Genomic DNA, 22134 nt, shown 5'->3' with positions numbered 1-22134 from the left:
AAATTTTAACTTACTCCAAACATTATATAATGTTTGGCAGCCATACCTTCATGATATATCTCAAAAGTCCAGTAAAAATTATTTTTATATGTGTAAAACAGAATAAAAAGTGATAGCATATAAGGTAAGCAAGATCATTTTTGAAATGTAGTCAAAGATCTATTCTTGTTTTCCATGCCAGTAAAAAAATCTCAAATTTTTCATCAGGTTAGAAAGTAAAAATAAATGAGTGCCATCTTGTGGTTGCATCTACCATTCCTACTTGATATAAATTGCCCCCACCTTCCAAAAAAGATTCCCATTAAAAATGATTTAGACAGATTTGGTCTCTGCATCAGTTTCAGAATGTAGAAAAAAGTAAAAACAAAATTGAAGAGTGGCGCCTGGGTAGCTCAGTTGGTTAAGCGACTGCCTTCGGCTCAGGTCATGATCCTGGAGTCCCTGGATCGAGTCCCGCATCGGGCTCCCTGCTCGGCAGGGAGTCTGCTTCTCCCTCTCCCACTCCCCCTGCTTGTGTTCCCTCTCTCACTGTGTCTTTCTCTGTCAAATAAATAAATAAAATCTTTAAAAAAAAAAAAAATTGAAGAATTGGAGGTAGAAGGAAGGGCCCAAGATTATTCACCTGAAGTGAACATCAGAGGGAAAATTATTTCTATAGAAAATAAGTAAATATTGGCAACAGAAAAAAGGACTTTCAAAATTTGTAAAGTGAAGTTGGTAGCCTATGAAGAAAATAAACATATGTATAAGATACGTTATCTTATATAATACAAGATCTTTTTAAGGGAAAATAGGGAAAAACTATTAAGGTGATGTTTACCCTACTGGTACTAAATTTGCCGATAAATAAGGAAGGGAAGAATAAAAAAGGGGAAAAGTGTGGCTAAATCTATTTTATTCTACTTATATTCAAAATGCTATAAAACACTGTGAATAGTAAGAAAATTGCTTTTCTACTTAATAAATACATAAAATCTTTCAGTAGAGAAAGTGGCATTCAAAACTAGTATGCTTGATTACAGTGGGAATCAACCAGATTTTTCCACAGACTTATCACAATAGTGCATGGTACTAAAACACAATGATCCATGACAAGTGTTAAGAAAGTATATTAAAACCAAAGATTTCTTTATAGCAGAACTATTTGGAATCTTTAATATGTTCATATGCATTGTGAATACCCAGAGATGGATTTGAGTTTCATCATTTTCTAAACTGTTACGGGAAAAGGATAATTTTTTTTTTCCTTTGGGACATAGCCAAGTACTAATGTTCTACAAGAAATTTTGGGAAACACTGCTTTGATCCAATAGTTCCAAATCATTTTCATTGAAGAAGGCTTTTGGCATCCTTTCTCACTTACTCTACCTAAATACATTATCGCAGAAGGAAAGTATACATATAACTAAGGAATTGTTTTATCCCTAAATGAGCACTTGCCCTATTAATTATGTGTTACACATCACTTAATATTGCCAACATAGTCAATGACTTCTTTTGAAATTTAGCCATAGCAGTGAACTTTTAATCCCATTCACAGCCTTTAAGAATGCTGACAAAGTCTTTTGCCACAACAACTTAGGAAATCAAGGAATATGGCAATAATTGTTTATAAAATGACCACTGGTAACATAGGTGCACTATATAAAGAGATCCTGGTGGATAAATAATGTGTGGCACAAATTGGATAGCTGTTTACCAAATTCTTTCTTTTTCCTCCTAGTCATAAAACTAGGGTACATTTCCCATTCTCCTTTACATTTGAATGTTTTCATCTGACTAATTTCTAACCAATAAAACGTGGGTGATATAATGTACATAACTTCCAGGTTTGGCCCACAGATACCTCTACATGATCATACACTCTCTCTCCCTTTTCCCCAATTCACCAGCAGGAGTTGGTGCCCAAAAGACTTGGAAGCCATGAATTGAAAATGAGTCTCACTCAGCCTGGGTTCCTGAATGACTGCATAGAGCAGAGACCACCCTCTACTATCACCACCTCTGATTGAACTTTACATGAACAAGAAAGACTGGTCTTAAGTCACTGAGATTTCAGAGTTTTTCTGTTTATAGAATCTCGCACTACTTTAAAGATTTTATTTATTTATTTTTTTAGAGATAGAGAGAATGGCAATGGGGGAAGGAGCAGAGAGGGAGGCACAGGGAAGGGGAAAGAAACTCAAGCAGACTCCGCACTGAGTATGGAGCTCAATGTGGGGCTCGATCTCACAACGCTGAGATCATGATCTGATCTCAAAATCAAGAGTTGGAGGCTTAACCAACTGAACCACCCAGGCACCCCAACATCTCACACTACTTTAACCACCAAAGGAGGACATAGAGTTTTTTTGCAACCAAACAGTGGCCTTGCTATATTTGATTAAATTTTTTTAAATTTTGTAACACTACTTTGGTTTCTTCTTTTTCATGATGTTCCATATCTTTTGTGTTTATTTTCCTTATATTTGGAGAAGCAGTGAGAAAAAAGTAATGCATGTAGAATCGGAAAATCTACTTTTAATCTCAGCTACTTACTCGTCATTGATTTTTAGTGTGTCACTTTCACTTAACTATCTCTGAATTATTTTTGACTCCTTAATTCCCTTTTCTAAAACACACTGAGCATTGTCACCAGTCCCACCCACTCACTCCTCTAAGGCATCTTTTTTTGCCTTATTTACCTAGGCTTGTCTCTTCTTATTCTGCCTTTCTCTAGTGCAACTTTCCAGTTCTGAAATTATGGCAACATAACTCCACTATGTATTATGTTTTCTCCCTTTAACTTACTTCTTCAAATCACTGGTTGATATGAAACCTCTCTATGGTCTTCCACCATCTATTTTCTCTGGTTCCATGTCTGGTTCAGCCATACCCAGTACAGGTCCTCTCAACTGAGATGTGACCATGTTCCTAACACCCACTTAGAAAGCAATCTCAGGATATGACACCAGGACTCAAATCCAGGCCTTTTGTTACCAAGAGAGACCATATCCTAGGCCATAAGTAAACAACAACAATTTTAAAGAATTAAATAGTACAGAATGTCTTCTCTGATTATAGTAGACTCAAACTAGAAATCAATAATTGAAGATTAAAAGGAAAATCTCCAACATGTGAAAATTAATCAAGACTTCCAAATAATCCATGGATCAAAGAGAAAATGTCAAGGGAAACATTTTTAAATGCCTAGCACTGAATGAAAATGAAAATTTAACACATAACAATGTGTCCGATGTAGTTAAAGCAGCAGCACCAAGAAAGATTTTCTAGTACTAAATGGATACATTGGAAACAATTAACAGTTGCAAATCAATAATCTAAGTTCCTAACACACACACACAAAAAAACTAGAAAAGTAAGAGCAAAATAAAGCTGAAACAACCAAAAAGGAGCAGAAATCAATGAAATTGCAAATAAATAAATAATAGAAATAACCAGTGGAATGAGAAGCTATTTTTATAAAATCAAGAAAATTGATAAACCTCTAGAAAGACCGACAAAATAAAGAGACATGATTCAAATCACCTATATCAAAAATGAAATAGGACATGTCACTCCATTTTTTAAAAAATGAACAAACTGGGAAATGGGCAAAAGATATGAACCAATATGTCACCAAAGGTATATGTAAATGATACATAAGTATACAAAAAGATGCTCAACATCATTAGACATTAAAGAAATTCAAATCAAAACCACAATATAATATTACTACACACCTATCAGAATGGCTAAAGTAAAAAAAAAAAAATAGTAATAGCAAATGCTGGCAAGGATGCAGAGAAATGGATCACTCATGCACTGTTGGTGAAAAAGTTAGGCAATTTCTTATAAAATGAAATAAGCAATTACCATATGACACAGCAATTTCACTTTTGAGCATTTATCCCAGAGAAATGAAAGCTTATGTTTATATAGAACACATAAACATACAATTTTATTCATAGCAGCTTTATTCATAATAGTCAAAAACTAGGGAAAAAGCACTTTAATATCATTCTACAGGTGAATGGCTAAACAAATTGTGATGCCATGTACCACACATACCATGTAATACATAGACCATGTAACACTACTCAGCAATAAAAAGGGAAAGCTATTGATACTGACAACAATTTGGATGAATCTTTAGAGTTTATGCTGAGTGAAAAACAGTAAATCCCTCCAAATTATATGCTATATGATTCCAAATATACACATACACACACAAACAACTGTTAGAACTAATAAACAAATTCAGCAAAGTTGTAGAATATAAAATAATATATAAAAGTTGGTTGGATTTTTATACACAAACAGTCAACTATCCAAAAAAAAAAAAAATTAAGAAAACAATTTCATTTACAATAGCATCAAAAGTAATAAAATACTTAGGAATAAATCTAACCAAAGGGGTTAACCTGAGTGAAAAACAGTAAATCCCCCCAAATTATATGCTAACCAAAGGGGTGAAAGACTTGTACACTAAAAGCTATAAAACATTGCTGAGAGAAATTAAAGAAAACACAAATAAATGGAAAGAATCTTGTGTTTATGGATTGGAGGACTTAATGTTAAGATGTCGATACTACCCAAAGCTATCTACGGATTCAACACAATTTCTATCAAAATTCCAGCAATATTTTTGCAGAAACAGAAAAATGTAAGGGAAAAAAATTTCATGATAATGAATTTTGCAGTTATGTCTTGCATATAGCACCAAAAGCACAGGCAACAAAAACAGAAATAGACAAATGAGATGACATCAAACTTTAAAACTTTTTTGCATCAAAGGACACAATCAACAGAGTGAAAAGGCAACCTATGAAATGGGAGAAAATATGTACAAATTATGTATATCTGATAAAAAGTTAATATCAAGAATGTATAAAGAGCTCCTACAACTCAACAATAAAAAAAAATCAAATAACCTAATTTAATAATGGGCAAAGAGGAATGTAGAGGAAAAGACAACAAAGTAGGAGGTTCCTGACTCTACCCCTCCAAGGCAATAACTACATTTATACAACTAGCTCTGAAAATGACCAGAAGACTGGCAGAACAGATCTTCCACAGCTGCAGAGAGAAGTTGTAGAGAGAAGGCCACATTAAAAAGGGTAGAAGAGTTAGAAGCAGTTGCAAACCAAACCCCTATGTGACTAACCATGAATAGGAGGGACATCATGAGCATGGAGGAGCAAGGGGATCAGCCCCCACAGTGGAGCACCTCTGGTCTTGAGGGCCTACACTGGGAAAATGATACTCCATAATGTCTGGCTTTGAAAATCAGTGGGGCTTAATTCTGGGGGAGAGCCAGAGAGTAAAAAGAAACTGAGTCCCTTAAGGAGTCTACAAGCTAAATAACTCGGCTTGAGGAACAACACAAAAGCAGTAGTTTGAAAAGCATCTGTGATATACATGAAAGAGATTTGTTGACTAATCTTAGAACATGTGCCCAAGGGGCAGGGGCCTAGGAAATTTCTCTGGGAACAAAAGTCCTGGTGGGTGCCATTTTTCTTGTCCTCTTTCAGCCTAGATAGCTGGATACTTGTGGGAGCCAGTTCAAGCACTCTCCATCTACATTGTTAGCACCATGAGCCTCATCATGGCCTTCCCCTGCAGACCCACCTCATCCAACCTACCCAATTCTGCAGGCATCCTTCAAAGTGGCTCCCACCCCAACAAACCCAACATGAACTCCAGCCAAGACTGGTGTCACTCCAAAGTGACTCCTGCCCTGGGAAATAAGGAAGATAACTACACACAACAATGCACCCACAATTCCTGCAGTCAGGCCTCTTAGCTGACTGTGCAGAGAGCAAGCCCTGACCTTCAGTGCACTTCCAGCTATGACAGAGGCTAACTGAAGACAACTAAGCTAAGTTCTGCCCTGTCCACTAATGAACCCATGGTGGCTGCAGGCAGGCCTCTGAACAATGCAGGGAGCAAACCCTGCCCAATGTGTCCACAGCAAGAAAAGTGGGTCATGCAGCCAGGCAATCATGATCAGCCACAACAGGGGGGTGCACACAGCCCATGCAAGGGAACCCCCAGAGTGCCTAGTTCTGATGACAAGAGTGGATTTCACAATAGGGCAGAAGATGTAGCTGACCTATCTAATATATAAAAACAATCAGAGTTAAACAAAAAAGATGGATATGTCCCAAATGAAACAAGTAAAAATCACAGACAAAGAGCTAAATGAAACAGAGATAAGCAATATACCTGATAAAGAGTTCAAAGTAATGGTCATAAAGATACTGGACCTGAAAAAAAAACCAGATGAACTCAGTGAGAATTTCACCCAAGGGATAGAAAATATAGAATAGAACTAGTCAGAGCTGAAGAATACAATAACTGAAATAAAAAATAAACTAGAGGGAATCAATAATAGATTAGAGGATGGGGAAGAATGGTACAGCCATCTGGAAGACAGGGTAATGTAAAGGAACCAAGATGAACAGCAAAAAGATAGAATAATAATAAAAAATGAGAATAAGTTAAGAGAATTCTGCACCTTCACCAAGTGTAATAACATTTGCATTATAGGGATCCCAGAGGGAGAAAGGGAGATAGAAAATTTATTTGAAGAAATAATAGCTATAAATTTCCCAATTCTAGGGAAGGAATTGGATACTGAGGTCCAGAAAGCAAAGAGAGCCCCTAACAAGATAAACCAAAGAAGGTCTATACCAAAACACCTCATAATTAAAATGGCAAAAATAAATGATAAAGAGAGAATCTTAAAAGCAACAAGAGAAAAGAAAACAAATACATACAAGGGAAATACCATGAGGATATCAGTTGATTTTTTTTAAAGATTTTATTTATTTATTTGAGAGAGAGAGAATGAGAGACAGATAGCAAGAGAGGGAAGAGGGTCAGAGGGAGAAGCAGACCCCCCGCTGAGCAGGAAGCCCAATGTGGGACTCAATCCCGGGACTCCAGGATCATGACCTGAGCTGAAGGCAGTCGCTTAACCAACTGAGCCACCCAGGCGCCCTCAGTTGATTTTTTTAACAGAAACTTTGCAGGCCAGAGGAAATGGCATGATATATTCAAAATGCTGAAGGAAAAAAACCTATAGCCAATAATATTCTACCCTGCAAGGCTATCATTCAAAACTGAAGGAGAGATATAAAGTTTCCAGACAAACAACAGTTAAAGGAGTCCATCACCACCAAACCAGCCTAAAGATACATACAGACTGAAAGTAAAGATATTCCATGCAAATGGAAGAGAAAGAAAAAAAAGTCAGAGTAGCAATGCTTGTATCTGACAAAATAGACTTCAAAACAAAGACTGTATCAAGAGACAAAGAAGAGTATTACATAATGATAAAAAGATCAATCCAAAAAGAGGGTATAACAATGGTAAATATGTATGCACCCAACATAAGAGCACTAAAATACATAAAGCAAATGTTAAGACATAAAGGGAGAAATTGACAGTAATACATTAATAGTAGAGACTTTAACACCTCATTTGCATCAATGGATAGATCATCTAGACATAAAATCAACAAGGAAAAATGGTTTTGAGGAACATAGTAAACCAGATGGACCTAAAATATATATGCAGAGCACGCCATCCAAAATAGCATAATACACATTCTTTTCAAGTGCACATGGAACATTCTCCAGGTTAGATCACATGTGAGGCCACAAAACAAGTCTCAATAAATTTAAGATTGAAATCTTATCAAGCATCTTTTCCAACCACAATGGTATGAAACTAGAAATCAATTTTTAAAAAAATACTGGAAAACTACAAACATATGGAGGCTAAATAACATGCTACTAAACAATCAATGGGTCAACTAAGAGATCAAAGAGAACTAAAACAATATATGGAGACAAATGAAAATGGAAGCACAATGGTCCAAAATCTTGGGGATGCAACTAAAGCAGTTCTAAGAGGACAATTTATAGTGATACAAGCCTACCTCAAGAAATAAGAAAAATCTCAAATAAACAACCTAACCTTATAACCAAAGGAACTAGAAAAAGAAAAAGAAACAAAGACCAAAGTTAGTAAAGGAAGGAAATAATATAGATTAGAGCAGAAATAAATGAAATTGAGACTAAAAATGGAAAGAAAATATCAATGAAAACAAGAGGTGGTTCTTTGAAAAGATCAACAAAATTAATAAGGCAATATAGCAGACATATTAAGAAAAAAGAGAAAGGATTCAGATAAATAAAATAAGGAATGAAGAAGAAATAACATCCAACACCACAAAAATACAAAGAATTATAAAAGAATACTATAAAAAAGTACATGCCCATAAAATGAAAAATCTAGAAGAAATAAATTCCTAGAAACATACAGTCTTCTAAAATTGACTCCAGAAGAAATAAAAACTTTGACTAGATTGATAACTAGTAACCAAATTGAGTCAGTAATCAAAAATCTCCCAAACCCAACAAACAAAAGTCCAGGACCAGATGGCATCACTAGTGAAGTCTACCAAATACTTAAAGAATAGTTAATACCTATACTTCTCAAACTATTCCAAAAAATTGAAGAGCAAGGAATGCTTCCAATTTGATTATACAAGGTTAACATTACCCTGATGTAATAATAGACAAAAACACTGCAATAAAAGAAAATTATAGGGGCACCTTGGTGGCTGTCAGTTAAGCATCCAACTCTTGATTTTGATTCAGGTCATGATCTCAGGTCGTGGGATTGAGCCCTGCATCAGGCTCCATGCTCAGCAGGGAGTCTGTTTAAGATTCTCTCTCTCCATCTCCCTCTGCCCCTCCCCCCACCTCTCTCTCTCTCTCTCTCTCTCTCTCAAATAAATAAATAAATCTTTAAAAAGAAAAAGAAAGGGGCATCTGGGTGGCTCAGTTGGTTAAGCATCTGCCCTCGGCTCAGGTCATGATCCTAGCGTCCTGGGATTGAGCCCTGCATTGGGCTCCCTGCTCAGTGAGGAGTCTGGTTCTCCCTTTCCCTTTACCCCTCCCCCTGCTCATGCTTTCTCTCTCATGCTCTCTCTCTGTCTCAAATAAATAAGTAAAAATCTTAAAAAAAAAAAAAAAAGGAAAATTATAGGCCAATATCCCTGATGAACAAAGATGTAAAAATACTCAACAACATATTAGCAAATCAAATTCAACAATACATTAAAAGTACCATTCACCATGATCAAATGGGATTTATTCCAGGGATGCAAAGGTGGTTCAATATTCACAAATCAATCAATGTGATACATCACATTAACAAGAGGAAGGATAAAAACCATTTGACCATCTCAAGACATGCAGAAAAATCATTTGACAAAGTACAACATCCACTCATGACAAAAACTCTCAATAAAGTGGGTTTACTGGGAAAATACATCAATATAATAAAGATCATAAATGAAAAACCCATCATACTCAATGGTGAAAAACTGAAAGCTTCCTCTAAGAACAGGATCAAGATAAGTATGTCTACTCTCACCACCTTAGTCACCATAGTACTGGAAGTCTTAGCTGCAGCAATCAGACAAGAAAAAAAAAAAAAGGCATCCAAAGTGATAAGGAAGAAGTAAAATTGTCACTATTTGCAGATGACATAGTATTATATAGAAAACCCTAAGGACTCTACCAAAAAATTATTGGAATAAATGAATTCAGTATAGTTGAAGTTACAAAATTAATATACAGAAATCCTTTGCATTTATATACACTAATAATAAAGTAGCAGAAAGAAAAATTAAGAAAACAATCCCATTTACAATTGCACCAAAAAGAATAAAATACCTAGGAATAAATTTAACCAAGGAGTTTTGTGAAAAACTTGTACTCTGAAAACTATAAGACATTGATGAAAGAAATTAAAGATGCCACAAACAAATGGAAAGATTCCATGCTCATGGGTTAGAAAAATGAATATTATTAAAATGTCCATACTGCCAAAAGCAATTTACAGTTTCAATGCAATCCCTCTCAAAATACCAACATCATTTTTCACAGAACTAGAACAAATAATACTAAATTTCATGTGGAATCACAAAAGACCTTGAACAGCCAAAGCAATTTTGAGAAAGAACAAAGCTGGAGGTATCACAATCCCAGATATCAAGATATACTACAAACCTGTATTTATCAAAACAGTACAGTCGTGGAACAAAAACAGACACATAGATCAATGGAACAGGATAGACAGCCCAGAAATAAACCCATGCTTATTTGGTCAATTAATCTATGACAAAGGAGGCAAGAATATATAATGGGGGAAAAAAACAGTTTTTTCACTAAATGGTGTTGGAAAAACTGGAGAGCTACATGCAAAAGAATAAAACTGGACCACTTTCTTACATCACACACAAAAATAAACTCAAAATGGGTTAAAGACCTAAATGTGGGACCCGAAATCATAAAACTCTTTAAAAAAAATACATAGGCAATAATCTCTTGGACACTGGCCTTAGCAATATTTTTCTAGATATGTCTCCTGAGACAAGGGAAACAAAAGCAAAAAATAAACTCTTGAGATTACACCAAAATAAAAAGCTTTTGAATAGCAAGGGAAATCATCAATAAAAGGAAATGGCAACCTACTGAATCGGAGAAGATACCTGCAAATGATATATCCAATAAGGGGTTAATACCCAAAATACATAAAGAACTTATACAACTCAACACCAAAAAAGAAATAATCTGTTTTAGAAATGGGCAGAGGACCTCAATAGACATTTTTCCAAAGAAGACATACAGATGGCCAACAGGAAAATGCAAATCAAAACCACAATGAGATATTACCTCACACCAATCAGAATAGAATTACCATATGATCCAGTAATTCCACTACTGGGTACCTATGCAAAGAAAATAAAAACACTAATTTAAAAAGATATATGTAGCTTTATATATAATTGCAGCATTATTTACAAGAGCAACCCAAGTGTCCATCGAGACAGACACACATATATATATATGCAATGAAATATTATTACTCAGTCATTAAAGAGAATGAAATCTTGCCATTTGCAACAACATGAATGGACCTAGATATATGCTAATTAAAATAAATCAGACAAATACCATATGATCTCGCTTATATATGGGATCTAAAAAAACAAAACAAATGAAAAAACAAAAACAGACTCTTACATATAGAGAACAAACTGGTGGTTACCAGAAATAAGGTGAGTTGAGGGGATGGGTGAAATAAGTGAAGGGGATTATTGGTACAAAGTTCCAGTTATAAAATAATTAAGTCATGGAGATGAAAAGGACAGCATTGGGGAATATAGTCAATAATATTGTCATAACTTTGGTGATAGATGGCAATGACACTTATCGTGGTGAGCACTGAGAAATGTATAGAATTGTCAAATCACTGTGTTGTACACCTGAAACTAACATAACATTGTATTTCAGCATTCTTCAATAATAAAAAAATAAATAAAATTTTTAAAAGGCAAAGAACTGGATATTTCTCCAAAAATGACATATAAATGGCCAGTAAGTGTATGAAAAGATGCTCAACATCACTAATCATCAGAGAAATGAAAACTACAATGAGATATCACCTCATACCAACATAAGGTGACTGCTACCAAAAAAGCAAAAAATAACTGTTAGTGAGGATGAGAAGTTGGGACACTTATATACTACTGATGGGATTGTAAAATGATGCAACTGCTACGGAAAACAGTATGGAATTTCCTCAAAAATTAAAAATAGAAATACCATATGGTCCAGCAATCCCACTTCCGAGTATATATCCAAAAGAATTGAAAGCAGGATCTCAAAGAGATATTTGCACACCCATGTTCATAACTGCACTATTCATAATTACCTAGAGGAGGAAGCAAACCAAATGTCTACTCAGGAGTGAATGAATCAAACAAAATATGGTACATGCATATAGTGGAATATTATTCAGCCCTTAAAAAAATAAGGAAATCCTGTCACATGCTACAAAATGTATATATCTTGAGGATATTACACTAAGTGAAATAAGTCAATTACAAAAAAAAAAGTGCCCTATGATTCCACTTACATGGGGTATCTAAAGTAGTTAAATTCATGGAAACAGAAAGCATGGTTGTTACAAGGGATTAGGGAAAGGGAGAAAAGGGGAGTTGTTGTTTAATGGATATGGAGTTTCAGACCTGCAAGATGAACAAGTTCTGGAGATCTATTTCACAATGTGAATATACTTAACACAACTGAACTGTACACTTAAAAATGGTTAAGATGGTAAATTTTATATTACATATTTTCTATCACAATTAAAAAAAAAAAAAAAAAACAGTCCCCGGCAAACTGGAACAAGTTGGTCACCCTTGTACTATTACACTCAGCAATAGGAAGGTTATATTGTAATTTCGAATTGGGAATGATGAACCCTCCTGCTTTTTTTAGGTTCAGAGACTACTGCTGTCCTGCAAACTTGAACATTTTCCTTAGTTCTCCAGGACAGCTGGACACAAGATCAAGAAATATTAAAGAAGACTTTACTGAATCTTAGAATCAAGAGATTGAGACTCTGTATAAGTTCTCTTCCTAGAATACATAAAGATAGGACAGGTTGAGTGGTCTTCAGGGAACAAGGTATCTGATAAGACAGACTATTTTGTTTTTAATTGTTGGTTATGCCCTTATTTGAAAGGCCATTATCACCACATCTTTAGAAAAGCCTAATTATCACTGTCTGGTGTCTGCAGAGATGTGGGAAATTAAGAGTCAGTCAATGTGTTGAAACTTGGGTTTGAAGAGTTAAAGAGAAGTCTCCTCAGGGCAGTGTTGAACCATTGCCCAACTTAAAGGTGAATCCTGGGGTAAAATTATGAGAGCCAGCCACCCCATCCTATGTTGAGGTTCTCACTCCACAACCACTCTTGGATTAAGTTCTCTGCCTTACCTACCCGAAAAAAATATTTGCTTTAAGATTTAGCTTAGGACTTTGTAACTTGCTTTAGCCCCCTTTTCCAGACAGAGAGCTAGGTAAGCACTCCTTCATCTCTTCTCTCCACAATTTTGGATATGGTAGCTTTGTTGTTTATAAAAAGAGAAAGAGATTTTCCACTGGACTAATAATTTTTACAGAGAGAAGATTCTTTCTTGTTCATATTTGTAGTGCTCATTCAAAAAATGATTGTTAAATGAATGAATATGTGAATTCAACAAGCAATTTGGAACCAAAGAATCAAAGATGAATGAAGTGTCCTTCATAAAAGTTTCTCCACATCTACCTTTAGATAAAATAATTGTTTTAAAATACTCTTTGGTAGCTTCCATCACAAATAAAATTAGTTTCTGTGGATCTCAGGGCAAATTTTCCAAGATGCATCACATAGAGCAGCACATGGCTGGACACAGCCAAATGAACAAATTGGACTCCCCAACCCTCCCCCACTGCATCCTGTGACAAAAACTATAATGTTTACCTTCTCTTTTGTCTACATTTTCCTTCCACATATTTTTAAATAATTGGACCATAGTATGAACTAATCATCTTCCAAATTTCCTGTTCTTAAAAAAATAAAAAGTATGGTTTTAATTAGAAAGAACAAAGGAAAAAAAATTTTCTTTCTTTCAAAAGTTAAAAATGACTTGAGAATTCCTTATAATCAAATTCTATACACAGAAAAATTATTCCTTCAGGGCTTGCATTCTGTACCCTCCAAATAAGGTTAGGATTAATGGCTAGTGTTTTTTTCTTAATCCTATGGAACCATTTCTTTTAAAACTGAAATGCTATTAGAACCCTAGTAGCAAGATCCCAGGGAGGGACTTTTGAAATTTCATGCTCTTGATAATGAAACAGAATTGTAAAGAAGCTTCAACCTAAAGTTTTATTTATTTAAATATGTACAAAGCACAATTTTTTCCCTTCTGCAAAACCTCAGAATATGTACCAGGACTTTTGCTAGAAATGTAACAAAGAAAATATATCAAGTTCAATGGAGTCAGAGAAATCTGATTACAAACACCAAACCACAAATCTGCACATCCCAAATCTACCACTTACTAGTTGTGACCACAGACAATTCATTTAACTTACTTGAGCCTTTTTCATAAATAAAATATATTTGATAATATAGGCTTCATAGTATTCTTATGAAAACTAAATGTTATATATAAAGCATGTAACACAGTGCCTGGCAAAATAGGTTCATATTAAGTGTTATTTCCTTTTCTCTCTCTTGAAGTATTAAATTTAAATTAAAATTTTACTAAAACTCATGTGTTGCAGATAAAATTTTCCAATAAGAAAATGATGAATAGACATAAAACTTGGTCAACAGTTGACACCTGTGTTACCTATATTATTATTATCATATAATTATAATAACTATATTACTTGTGACTTTTCTTTTTTTATCTTGACATGAATTGGCTGAAGTAGTGCCATGGAGCCAATACTAACTTTTTTTATTACCACTCTTTAAAAATAACTGATACGGTATGGAGTCCAAGATGGCAGGGGAGTAGGGGACCTAAATTTCATCTGGTCCCAAGAATTCAGCTAGATAGTTATCAAACCATTCTGAACACCTACAAACGCAACAGGAGATCAAAGAAAAGAATAGCAGCAACTCTCTGAACAGAAAAGCGACCACTTTCTGGAAGGTAAGATGTGCGGAGAAGTGAATCTGAGGTGATATATGGGAAGATAGACCTCAGGGGGAGGGATAGACTCCGTCAGCTGACTACCCGAAAGTGATAGAGCAGTGGGGGCACAAAATCAGAACTTTTAGAAGTCTGCTCCACTGAGGTGCACTTGCTCCAGTGGCTAAGAGGGGGGTGGAACCCTTGCTGGGACAGTTTGGTCCCAGGACCCTCAGGGTCACAGAAAGACTGGGGGTGCCTGAGTGTGGCAGAGCTCCCACGTATTGGAGTGGCGAAGCTGGCTGCAAAGATGGAGCTGAGGAGTGGGCTCTCAGTTAGGGGTTGCCATAAACCATGATCTGCGGCACAGTCAGGCCTCTGCTCTGCAGGGGCCCAACAAGTGGCAGATCCGGGGAGATTCCCCTTCCTCCCCCAGGAGGAGCAGCGTGGGAGTGCACTACAAGAATCTGCTGGGTTTAGAGACTTCAAACAGGGTTGTGTGCCAGAGATAGAAATGCTTGGTCACAGGTCAGGCAAGCACAGAGTGCAGCCAGAGACCAGGGAGACAGGAGTTATTGACTACTTTTCTTTGAGGGCTCACTGAGGAGTGGGGCCCTGAGCTCTGCACTCCTCTGGGGCCAGAGATTAGGAGGTTGCCATTTCCATTCTCATCCTCTACAGTTGTGTGGAAAGCCTTAAGGGAACAAAAACTACAGAGAGCAAACTGGAGCAGATTACTTAGCCTGGCCCCAGGCAAGAGTGGGGCAATTCCACCTGGGGCAGACATTTGAGAATCAATGCAACAGGCCCCTCCCCCAGAAGATCTGCAAGAACATCCAGCCAAGACTAAGTTTACCAATCAAGAGAACTGCAAAACTCCAGCACTAGGGGAATACAGCACATAGAATTCATGACTTTTTCCCATGATTCTTTAGTCTTTCAACTTTAATTTTGTAAATTTTCTTTGTTTTTTTCTGGAATTATTCTTATTTCCTTTTTCAACCAACCTCTTATCAATTCCTTTTTTAAGAACTTTTTAAATATTCATTTTTATAGTCATATTCTATCCCTTGATTGTATTTAACCTTATTTTTTGTATATATATAAGTTTTTCTTTCTTTAAAATTTGTGATGTAGTTTCTTCTAACAGACCAAAATATATCCAAAATCTAGTGTATGACTCTGTTCTATTCACCCGCCTGATCACATTCTCTCTTTGTTTTTTTTTTTTTTAATTTTTCTTCTTTCTTTTTTCAACCAACTTCTTATCTTATCAATTCCTTTTTTAAAATATTTTTTTAATTTTTATTTTTACAGTCATACCCCATCCCTTCATTGTATTTAACTTTATTTGTGTATATATGCTTTTCTTTCTTTAAAATTTTGGGATCCAGGGCGCCTGGGTGGCTCAGGTGGTTAAGTGTCTGCCTTCGGCTCAGGTCATGATCCCAGGGTCCTGGGATTGAGTCCCACATCGGGCTCCCGGCTCAGCGGGGAGCCTGCTTCTCCCTCTGACCTTCTCCCCTCTCATGCTGTTTCTTGCTCGCTCGCTCTCTAAAAAATAAATAAAATCTTTAATAAAAAAAAAATTGGGGGATCCAGTTTCTTCTAACAGACCAAAATACACCCAAAATCCATGTATGGCTCTGTTCTATTTACCAGCCTGATCATATTCTTTTTTTTTTCTTCTTCTTTTTTCTTTTCCCCTCGGTTTCAGGTCTCTTCTGATTTGTTTAGTGTGTATTTCTCTGGATCCACTGTTACCCTTTTAGCATTTTGTTCTCTCATTCATGTATTCTTCTCCTGACAAAATGACAAGACAGAAAAACTCACGTGATAAAAAAGAACAAGAGACAGTACTGACTGCCAGGGACCTAATCAATACAGACATTAGTAAGATATCAGAACTGGAGTTCAGAATGACGATTATAAGGATATTAGCTGGGCTTGAAAAAGCACAGAAAACACTAGAGAATCCCTTTCTGGAGAAATAAAATCTAACCAAGTCGAAATCAAAAGGCTATTAATGAGGTGCAATAAAAAGTAGAGACTCTAACTGCTAGGATAAATGAGGCAGAAAAGAAAATTAGTGATATAGAAGACCAAATGATGGAGAAAAAGAAGCTGAGAAAAAGATAAAAAACTATTGGACCTTGAGGGGAGAATTTGAGAGATAAGTGATACCATAAAGCTAAAAAATATTAGAATAATTGGGATCCCAGAAGAAGAAGAAAGAGAGAGAGGGGCAGAAGGTATATTCGAGCAAATTATAGCAGAGAACTTCCCTAATTTGGGGAAGGAAACAGGCTTCAAAATCCAGGAGGCACAGAGAACCCCCATCAAAATCAATAAATATAGGTCAACACCACAACATCTAATAGTAAACTCACAAATCTCAGAGACAAAGAGAAAATCCTGAAAGCAGCATGGGACAAGAGGTCTGTAACCTACAACAGTAGAACATTAGATTGGGAGTAGACCTATCCACAGAGACCTGACAGGCCAGAAAGGGCTGGTATGATATATTCAGAGCACTAAACAAGAAAATTATGCAGCCAAGAATACTATACTCAGCTAGGCTGTTATTGAAAATAGAAGGAGAGATAAAAAGCTTCCAGGACAAACAGAAACTAAAAGAATTTGCAAACAGAAAACCAGCCCTACAGGAAATATTGAAAGGGGTCCTCTAAGCAGAGAGAGAGCCCAAAAATAACATAGATGAGAAAGGAACAGAGATATTATACAGTAACAATCACCTTACAGGCAATACAATGGCACTAATTTCATATCTTCCAATAGTTACCCTGAATATAAATGGGCTAAATGCCCCAATCAAAAGACACAGGTTATAAAATTGGATAAAAAAGCAAGACTTGATATGCTGTCTGCAAGAGACTCATTTTAGACCCAAAGACACCTCCAGGTTTAAAGTGCGGGGGTGGAAAAAAATTTACCATGCTACTGGACATCAAAAGAAAGCTGGGGTGGCAATCCTTATATCAGAAATATTAGATTTTAAACCAAAGACTATAATAAGAGATGAAGAAGGATACTACATCATATTTACAGGGTCTATCCAACAAGAAGATCTAACAATTGTAAATATCTATGCCCCTAACATGGGAGAAGCCAATTATATAAGCCATTTAATAACAAAATCAGAGAAATACATTGACAATAATACAATAATAGTAGGGGATTTTAACACCCCCCTCACTGAAATGGACAGATCATCTAAGCAAAAGATCAACAAGGAAATAAGGGCTTTAAGTGAAACACTGGACCAGATGGATTTCACAGATATATTCAGAGCATTCCATCTTAAAGCAACAGAATACACATTCTTCTCTAGTGCATATGGAACATTTTCCAGAATAGATCACATCCTGGGTCAAAAATCAGGTCTCAACCTGGTACCAAAAGATTGGGATCATTCCCTGCATATTTTCAGACCACAATGCTTTGAAACTTGAACTCAATCACAAGAAGAAAGTTGGAAAGAACTCAAATACATGGAGGCTAAAGAACATCCTACTAAAGAATGAATGGGTCAACCAGGAAATTAAAGAAGAATTTTTTAAAATCATGGAAACAAATGAAAATGAAAACAAAACTGTTCAAAATCTTTGGGATTCAGCAAAGGTGGTCCTAAGAGGAAAGTAGATAGCAATACAAGCCTTTTTCAAGAAACAACAAAGGTCTCAAATACACAACCTAACCCTACACCTAAAGGAGCTGGAGAAAGAACAGCAAATAAAGCCTAAACCCAGCAGGAGAAGAGAAATAATAAAGATCAGAGCAGAAATCAATGAAATAGAAACCAAAAGAACAGTAGAACAGATCAATGAAACTAGGAGCTGGTTCTTTGAAAGAATTAATAAGATCGATAAACCCCTGGCCAGACTTATCAAAAAGAAAAGAGAAACGACCCAAATAAATAAAATCATGAATGAGAGAGGTGAGATCACAGCCAACACCAAAGAAATACAAACAATTATAAGAACATATTATGAGAAACTATAAGCCAACAAGTTAGACAATCTGGAAGAAATGTTTGCATTCCTAGAGAGGTAGAAAATACCAAAACTGAACCAGGAAAAAATAGAAAACCTGAACAGACCTATAACCAGCAAGGAAATCGAAACAGTAATCAAAAATCTCCCCAAAATCAAGAGCCCAGGGCCAGATGGCTTCCCAGGGGAATTCTACCAAACATTTAAAGAAGAATTAATACCTATTTTTCTGAAACTGTTCCAAAAACTAGAAATGGAAGGAAAACTTCCAAACTCATTTTATGAGGCCAGCATTACCTTGATCCCAAAACCAAAGACCCCACCGAAAAGGAGAATTATAGACCAATATACCTGATGAACATGGATGCAAAAATTCTCACCAAAATATTAGCCAATATAATCCAACAGTATATTAAAAGGATTATTCACCATGACCAATGAGATTTATTCCTGGGCTGCAAGGTTTGTTCAACATCCTCAAATCAATCAATGTTATACACTACATTAATAAAAGAAAGAACAAGAACCGTATGATCCTCTCAATAGATGCAGAAAAAGCATTTGACAAAGTACAGCATCCTTTGTTGATTAAAACTCTTCACAGTATAGGGATAGAGGGTACATACCTCAATATCATAAAGCCATCTGTGAAAAACCTACAGCGAATATCATTCTTAGTCAAGAAAAGCAGAACTTCTCCCCTAAGGTCAGGAACACGGCGAGGATGACCACTATCACCATTGCTGTTCAACATAGTACTAGAAGTCCTAGCCTCAGCAATCAGACAACAAAAAGAAATAAAAGGCATCCAAATGAGGAAGGAAGAAGTCAAACTCTCACTCTTTGCAGATGATATGATACTTTGTGTGAAACCCAAAAGACTCCACCCCAAAACTGCTAGACCTCATACAGGAATTCAATAAAGTGGCAGGATACAAAATTAATACATAGAAATCAGTTGCATTCCTATACACCAACAATGAGACAGAAGAAAGAGAAATTAAGGAGTCGATCCCATTTACAATTGCACCCAAACCCATAAGATACCTAGGAATAAATCTAACCAAAGATTTCTGTACTCAGAAAACTATAGAATACTCATGAAAGAAATTAAGGAAGACACAAAGAAATGGAAAAACATTCCATGCTCATGGATTGGAAGAACAAATATTGTGAAAATGTCTATGCAACCTAGAGCAATCTACACATTCAATGCAATCCCTATCAAAATACCATCAACGGGGCGCCTGGGTGGCTCAGTTGGTTAAGCGACTGCCTTCGGCTCAGGTCATGATCCCGGAGTCCCGGGATCGAGTCCCGCATCGGGCTCCCTGCTCGGCAGGGAGCCTGCTTCTGCCTCTGACCCTCCCCCCTCTCATGTGCTCTCTCTCTCTCGTTCTCTCTGTCTCAAATAAATTAAAAAAAAAAATCTTTAAACAAACAAACAAACAAACAAAATACCATCAACTTTTTTCACAGAAATGGAATAAATAATCCTAAAATTTTTGTGGAACCAGAAAAGACCCTGCATAGCCAGAGGAATGTTGAAAAAGAAAAAGCAAAGCTGGTGGCATCATAATTCCGGACTTCAAGCTCTATTACAAAGCTGTAATCATCAAGAGAGTATGGTACTGGCCAAAAACAGACATATAGATCAGTGGAACAGAACAGAGAACTCAGAAATGGACTGTCAACCCTATGGTCAACTAATCTTTCACAAAGCAGGTAAGAATATCCAGTGGAAAAAAGACAGTCTCTTCAACAAATGGTGTTGGGAAAAGTGGACAGCCATATGCAGAAGAATGAAACTGGACCATTCTTTACAGCATAGACAAAAATAGACTCAAATGGATGAATGACCTGAGACAGGAATCTGTCAAAATCCTTGAGGAGAACACAGGCAGCAACCTCTTCGACCTCAGTTGCAGCAACTTCTTCCTGGACATATCAGCAAAGGCAAGAGAAGCAAGGGCAAAAATGAACTATTGGGACTTCCTCAAGATAAAAAGCTTTTGCACAGCAAAGGAAACAGTCAACAAAAACAAAAGACAACTGACAGAATGGGAGAAGATATTTGCAAATGGCATATCAGATAAAGGGCTAGTATCCAAAATCTATAAAGAACTTATCAAAGTCAACGTCCCAGGAACAAATAATCCAATCAAGAAATGGGCAGAAGATATGAACAGATGTTTCTGCAAAGAAGACATCAAATGGCCTATAGACACATGAAAAAATGCTCAACATCACTCAGCATCAGGGAAATCCAAATCAAAACCTCAGTGAGATAAGACCTCACACCAGTCTGAATGGCTAAAATTAACAAGTCAGGAAACGACAGATGTTGGTGAGGATGCCGAGAAAGGGGAACCTCCTACACTGTTGGTGGGAATGCAAGCTGGTGTAGCCACTCTGGAAAACAGTATGGAGGTTCCTCAAAAAGTTGAAAATAGAGCTACCCTATGACCCAGCAATTGCACTACTGGGTATTTACCCGAAAGATACAAATGTAGTGATAGGAAGGGGCACGTGCACCCCAATGTTTATAGCAGCAACCAAAATAGCCAAACTATGGAAAGGGCCTAGATGTCCATCAACAGATGAATGGATAAAGAAAAAGTGGTATATATATATACAATGGAATATTATGCAGCCATCAAAAAATGAAATCTTGCCATTTGCAACGACATGGATAGAACTAGAGTGTATTATGCTAAGCAAAATAAGTTAATCAGAGTAATACAAGTATCATATGATCTCACTGATATGTGGAATTTGAGAAACAAGGCAGAGGATCATATGGGAAGGGAGGAAAAAATGAAACAAGAAGAAATCAGAGAGGGAGACAAACCATAAGAAACTCTTAATCTCAGGAAACAAACTGCGGTTTGCTGGAGTGGGGTGGGGTGGGGGGTATGGAATGGCTGGGTGATGGACATTGGGAAGGGTATGTGTTGTGGTGAGTGCTGTGTATTATGTAAGAATGATGAATCACAGACCTGTATCCCTAAAACAAATAATATATTATATGTTAATAATAAAAAAAGAAAAAAGGAAGAAATTGATCTGTATCAAATGATATAACTTTATTTTTTTTTCTTTTTAATGTCTATATGATATTCAATATTGTGGGTGTATATAGTTTATTCAGCCACTCTCATATTGATAGTCGTTTGTTTATGGTTACTTATTTCCGCTATGGACACTTCTTTAATAAACATGTGCATAAAGCCTTTGACTAGGGCTTTAATCACTCTAGGATGGATTTCTAGGAGTGAGATTATTGGAGTTAAAGATATTTTTAATTCTAGGGGCATCTGGGTGGCTCAGTCAGTTAAGCATCTCACTTGGGCTCAGGTCATGATCCTGGGGTCCTGGAATAGAGCCCTGTGTCAGGCTCCCTGCTGAACAGGGAGTCAGCTTCTCCCTCTCTGTCTGCCCCTCCCCCTGCTCATCCTCTGTCTCTCTCTCTCTCAAATGAATAAATAATATCTTTTTTTAAAAAAGAAAAAAAAATAACTGATAGAGTATTTTAGTTTACATGTCAAGAGGAAAGAACCAACTGACTTTTCAAAGTGATTGCC

The sequence above is a fragment of the Mirounga angustirostris genome, unplaced genomic scaffold (assembly GCF_029215605.1).
Source record: "Mirounga angustirostris isolate CCGP_5_RB_7025 unplaced genomic scaffold, mMirAng1.0.hap1 SCAF_2, whole genome shotgun sequence".
Lineage (NCBI taxonomy): Eukaryota > Metazoa > Chordata > Mammalia > Carnivora > Phocidae > Mirounga > Mirounga angustirostris.
This window is presented reverse-complemented; position numbering follows the sequence as displayed.